General features: G+C 35.2%; 1 pseudogene; it reads right to left on the bottom strand.

The window, feature by feature from the left end:
* Positions 1 to 3,728: 3,728 nt before the first annotated feature.
* LOC114030049 lies at positions 3,729 to 5,098 on the bottom strand (annotated as a pseudogene).
* Between the last annotated feature and the right edge of the window lie 1,541 nt (positions 5,099 to 6,639).

Raw genomic sequence — 6,639 nt, 5'->3', positions numbered from 1 at the left:
TACCTCAGAAAATCTTTAGATTGTAATAAATATTAGGATTAGGACAAATGACAAAAAAGAAAAGGCTGAGAGAGGAAGAAAAAGAAAAGAAGAAAAAAAAAGATGATGAGCATAGGATGAAAAACAGAAAAATGTAAGAGGACAAATGAGTTTTGGGAAAGATTTATAGAAAAATGGGTCAAAGCCACATCATCTGCACATTTCACGTGCAGACCTTGGGCTACTTTGGATAGGATTTCAGTTTGTGCTGAGTTCTGTTTCTTTGTGGGAAAACTTTGAAATTCTTTTCAGTGTATGTGAACTTTGGATACTTCCAGTGTTGTCATAAACAGGCTTTATTGTATTTATTTTCTGGTAAGAACTTGGGACCACCAAAAGCTCTAAGAATTTCAGCTCAATTTCATTATATTTAGACTTATTTTTGTTGGGCTCAAGATGGAACTATACCCAAGAGATTTTGCTAGGATGAGGGAGTTATTTTGGAAAAAAAAAATCTCCAAAATTGATTCATTCATGCAATTTATAAGCATAGCTATAGATAGTAATTAGTAAAGCAGTAAATTAGTAATAAATACATTGTTTCCCTCCCTATAAAATGAACTGCTGGGAAATGAAAAACTTTTTCACCTCAATTGGTAGATGAGTCTATAGAATAACAGAGTACATAATATAGAACATATACTCAAAAAACTTTCAGATAAGTAAATTTCTATTAAAAATCAGAAACTGGGGAAAATCAAAGTCTTAAGGATATAATAATAATGTGGCTTACATTTACATAGCAATTTAAGTTTTATAAAGCATTTTAAGTATGCTACCTCATTTGCTTTTCACAACAACCCTGTGAGTTAGATACTCTTTTTATCACGATTTTATAAATGAGGAAATTAAGACTAAGTGACCTCTCCAGGGTCACACAGTAGTGTTTAAGAAAACATTTAAACTCAGTTCTTCCTGTCTCCAAAGGCAGGAAACTATCTACGTGCAATGAGACTCCAACTTCCACCATCTTATGAAACTATCCACTCTTGGAATTGTAAGGACCCTTGAGTGTCATATGAATCAACACAAACCTGAACAGGAATCTCATCAATATTCCCGTGTTGTTGTCCAGGATCCAACTAACTTGCAATTTACTACTTCCTGAGGCAGCCCATCTCACTTTTAAAAGTTCTGATTACTAGAATTTTAATCCCCACTAAATAAAGAGGAAATCTGCCTCTCTGTGTCTTTCATCCATTGCTTCTGATGGTACCCCATTGCAGCCAAAAATAACACATCTAATTCCTATTTCACAATTCACCCATTCCTTTTCTGAAAAATTATCCTATTTTCCCTATCTTTTCCAAGCTAAAGATCTCAATTTCCATCAAATTATTACCAGTAATATTTTGGTCTATTTTAAAATAAAACATCTTTTGTTGATTTGAACCCCAACTATATCTCTTTTCCAGTTGTGTGCTAGTCAATATTTAACAATAAGCTCTGTTTAATATGCAATCTTAACATTTTCTCCATCACTTTTTTTAAAAGTCTAGACAATCAACAGTACAATAAATTAAGCCCTGATTTGATGTGTTTTCTGATTTCTGAGGTATATATGCTCAATGTGAAAATTTACTAATTGGCTCTCAAGTTGTAGAGCTATCTTCCTCATCCCCTGTTCCTTACTTAGTTAAAGATGTGAGAATGATATGGTGGAGAAAAAAAACGTTGGTATTGGAGTTGATTAAAATCTATGTTCAAGTCACAGCTCTGCAAATTACTACTTCCTAGGTTCTAGAAAAATCACTGCAACTTTCTGAATTTCTGTTTCCTGCTCTGAAAGTATGGATGAAAATACTTGCAGAATCTAATTCACAGTCTAATTGTTAGGATGAAATGCTATAAATTTTTAAATTGTTTTGCAACCAGGAAGCATTGTATGTGTTAGTTATTATTATTATTATTTTTTTAAAGTACATAGAACCTAATGAAACAAAAATACAGCTTGGAATTAATTTCCAAAAGAGAATTTTTACATGAAAAATATCATGTGGTTTTCTTAAAAGTGAGCTGTTTAAGAGCAATCTATGTGCTTTTTTTTTTCCTTTTAATTTCCTGGCAATAACTTGGCACTGAGATTTTGTTTTCCACTTACTGACATTGGCATAAAACCTATGGATGGAAGACATAACTCTAAGAAGTCCTTTTTTTGCTAAACTGTAAACCTTTATGAATGTGGGTGAGGTGTTTCAAATTAGTCAGTTTAATAAGCACATATTAAGTAACTACTTTGTGTCAGGAGCTATGATATACTAAGCTCTGGAGAGACAAACGAAGGGGAAAACATATCCCTCCTCTGAAGGAGTTACAGGATAAGAGCGGATGCAATAACTTTGTTACAATAGATACTTTAAGTACTCTTAGAGATGGAGCTATATTGCAAGCATTGCTCTATTATCTGCCATTCACCTGAATATTTTGTGTATAATTTTTTTTGAGCTTTGTCTTTTCATTTGCAAAATCAGAATAATTTTATTTACATAACAAACATTAAGTAAGTATGTAAATTAAACTTTAATAAATTAATGGATTCATCATGTCATTGAGATAGATATTTTCCAATGTCACACAATAAGTGTCAGAAGCAGGACTTGAACCTGGTTCTTCCTAGCTTCAAGACCAACTTTCTATCAGCTACTCCATGCTGCCTTTTATTGTATAATAGTGTTTATTACAATGATCTGTGGTTTTGTGTGAATTCCATAGTGAGTTATAGAGTACATGAGGGTAAGGACTATGTATTATCTAAACACAGCATCTACCACAATACCTCGCACCTAGCAGACAATTGATTAATACTTGTGGGATGAATAGATGTTAAAAATCTTGTATATTGCCACTGAGCTAGTAAGTGAAACAGCTTGGACTCAAAGTACCGTGGCCCTTGATGCTGTTGATATGGGATGAGGGTCATGATTTCTTAATGGTAATAGTCAAGGATAACACTTTACTCTGTAGTCATATGTGGCTCTTTTCTTCACTATATCTTCACAAAGTAAACAGCAGCAAGCATTTGGGAAGAAAAAATGGGATAGGAAAGGGAAGAAACGTAATTGAACATAAGAATACAGATTTTATGATACTCAATATAGCATATTTACAGGTTTTTTTTAAACTTCAAGAATATTTATTACATTTACTATTTACAAATTAAAAAAAAAATCTGACAGTCTCCAACTAGAGAAACTATTTAGCAAATAGAAATAGTCAATCTTCAAAATAACAAGTACTTCTTAATGGATGCAAATAGTGATGGATCTATAGTTTTAACATCCCCTATACAAGTGTTATGACTTACTCCCAACTTATCTGACTTGACAGATGTCTTAAGAATTGATAAAGGCATAGAGAAGTCCTGGGTCAAATAAATTTTAAGTGTCCACTATGGTATCTGAAGCTATATCTTCCAAACTACAAATAATAGTATAAATAACACACATAAAGCCAATAAAATTATAGAAAATGGAAAAAAATAGTAACCAGAATACATTATTTCCTAAAGGAAGAGAATGAACAACTTCTTTCCAAATAAGCAAATTGCACTAGAGGTCACTAAATGGATTGAACTATTAATTTTCTTGAAAAAAAATGTACAAAAATCAAATTTTAAATAAATTTCATAAGTCATAGGTGAACATCCTTAAGTGTTTCATACATATGGCTCCACTTTTAGCATATCACATTTAGAGAATGTAAATTAACATAATCATTTTAATTGACTGCCTACAAACTGGCCAAAGCTTATTTCTCTTCTTCATCTTCTCTGCACATGTACAACATGTCATAAGACATACTGTCCTTTCATGGACAATTTGATCATTTTAAAGTCAGCTCTAACAGATGACATAGAGCTCTTCAATTCTAGGAAAAGAGTAAATTCCATAAATCTTTCTTTGTCTTGAGCTTCTTTCTCAAATTCTCTGGCATCTTCACAGATGATACTTTTAGATATTGATGTTGGGAATAATCCTCACTTTCTTGGGATTCTGATGTTTGTTATATTTTTTCATCACTTTCCTCAACACATGCATTTTGAGAGTGATTCATCTAATTTTTCTTACAATCTAGAACTTCAAAGCCCTCTTCTTCCCTTTGTGTTGGGCTTTCTGGCTAAACTTTATCTGACATTTCACCTTTCCCCTCAGGGAGCCAATTCTCTCACAGAGCCCAGCATTTGTGGCAACGTGAAAGGTCTGCTTTATCACAGGAAGTACATTTCAAATAGTCAGCTGACATTTTATTGTCACTGGCATTTGCTGCACATACAGTTTACCTGATATATCTCACCATCGTCAACTGCGAGTTCTTGTCCTTCATTTTGACTATAATCTTCTGAATCAATACTGTACTTCAAACACTGAATTGATCTGAAAGTGAATCATCTAAATTTTTACTTAATACACGAGTATCAATATGAGGATTTGAAGGAATTTCTTTTGAGACACTACTACTGCTTTATTCACAGCATATCTCACGACACATAGGGCACAGCTTTCATCAAATGAAAAGGAGATGCTATCTGATTTATGTCATTTTCTGTGTCTTTCAACAAGCAACACATCTGAATTTTCTTGTTTCACTATGTGTTCTTGTTCTAGATGAGATATTTGGTCTAGAATTCAAATGCTGATTGTTTATCTTCCTGTAATTTTTACATTGATTCCTTTTGACCACTTCCAGTTTCAAGCTGACACATGGTTTCATTGTTAGATATATTTGGAGTAGTAAATTCTTGTTGATCCACTACTATCAAGCTTCTAGAAATCATTGCGTATCATCTCCTGTGCTCTTTCATAGAGAAGCTTGAAACAGGTCTCCAATAAGGTCATGTAAAACAATAAAAAGGTTTTTTTTTTCTTTTTACGTAATAATTTTTCTGCCATACTATACTTGTCAAGATAGAATGCAACCTCCACTGTAATTGTGTGCACCAGCAAACTTCAGCAACTTCAAGAATAATGGCTTTTGTCTAACCAGAACCTCTTGTACTGAAGTTGCAATTTGAAGTGCTTAAGGCACCATCTGTACCAGAAGACATTTTGGTAGTGCACATTTGCCCGGATTAGGATGGGACTAGCTCTCTTAAATTTGAGAAGAGGGCACAGGAAAAAAAAAATAGGTGATGACTTTACTCTATCTGGGATTTAAATTCCCGCAGCAGGAGACAAGTCTGGGTTTAACAGAAGGGGCCTTCCCCAGATGCACCCGAATCTTGTTTGAATTTGCAGAAGAATCCACATCTGTTAGAAGGGTCCCCAGTTCAAAAAGGACAGCCAGCCCAGTCACAGGCCCCTGCTTCTGATTACCTTTGCCCTAGGTAAAGGCTGGCCACCACCTACCCCAGGAATCCAGTTCTCAGAGACACCCTGCCCAGCCCTGTCCAGTCCAGTCTTTTTCCCTTCCTGCCACATGCTGGCGACAACCAGCCTCTTCTCCTTCTCCCTCAAATCCTGCTTCTGATGTCTCAAAGTCTCCAAGAAAAAGAAGCGCTTTGGACAGGGCACCCAACCCACCTCCCGCCCCCTAGTCCAATGCCAGGGGAGATGCAGGGCCTGCTCAGACCTCAGGCCCCTGTGGCTCTGGCCTCACCTCCTGCTTCAGAGCTAAGCGGAGCTTCAGTCCGCCCACCTGGGAAGGCCTGGGCTGAGCTGCTTGGGCAGCCCCTCCCCTCCAACGGCCCACATCAGAAGCAGGGCGGGAGCTCTATATGCGCTCCCCATCTTTATGTTTTCACTAAAACTTAGTAAAATCACTTTGCAGAATGAAAGAAGAGGGCAATATTAAAAGTTGGCAGATAAATTATTTGCTATAGGAATTTGACTTTAAAAAATCAATTTCATTATGAATTTGATTGTACTGAATGGTTTCTTACACATATAATAAAATTTTTGATCTATCATACCTTTATTTGTTTTCCTCTCTCTTTTGTTAGACACTAGAACTCCTTGAGAAATTAGTTTAGGATATGTAATGACTCTAACTAGGCTATTTCACTAGGAAATAGAGTGCAATGAGTGACCATCCCTGAAGCCTTCCCTAAAAATACATCATTTAATTTCTTTTATCTCAAGCTTACATTTTGGCTCAGGTTTTATATCATTCTGACATATTAATGTATGCCATCATTTGATGCTTCCTAACTGTGACTGACAGGGCATTTTGCCTGTTTGTACCTAGAACAAGGAAGTTCAAGATGATAGGTAAATTAATTTATTAGGACACTAAATGAAGGTAAATTTGGTTGTATGTATCTATACACATATTGGATTGTTGATTTCGTTGAGTACTAATCAAATTGACATATAGATTGATACTATGAATATGGAGCCTTTTTTACTTTAAATCTGTACAATTAAGGATTTTGAACTGGCAGAGAGACCATAAAGGGCACTTAAGTCCAACATGTTAATTTTATATCTTAGTTAAGAGTCCTGGAGAGATGTAAAGCTAATTTTCAAGGTCCACAGTAGAGCCCAAATTGAAGGTGGTCCTCTGATTCCAAATCTACAGCTTTCTTTCCTATACCACACTATCTCATCTTAGTGTCAGAGCTTTGATATTATGTTTGTGTTTGTGTGTACCCGCAGGCAGTAC

The sequence above is a fragment of the Vombatus ursinus genome, unplaced genomic scaffold, assembly GCF_900497805.2.
Source record: "Vombatus ursinus unplaced genomic scaffold, bare-nosed wombat genome assembly UNPS02014945.1, whole genome shotgun sequence".
NCBI lineage: Eukaryota > Metazoa > Chordata > Mammalia > Diprotodontia > Vombatidae > Vombatus > Vombatus ursinus.
The sequence above is the reverse complement of the archived record's forward strand: the minus strand, read 5'-3'. Positions and strand labels throughout refer to the sequence as shown.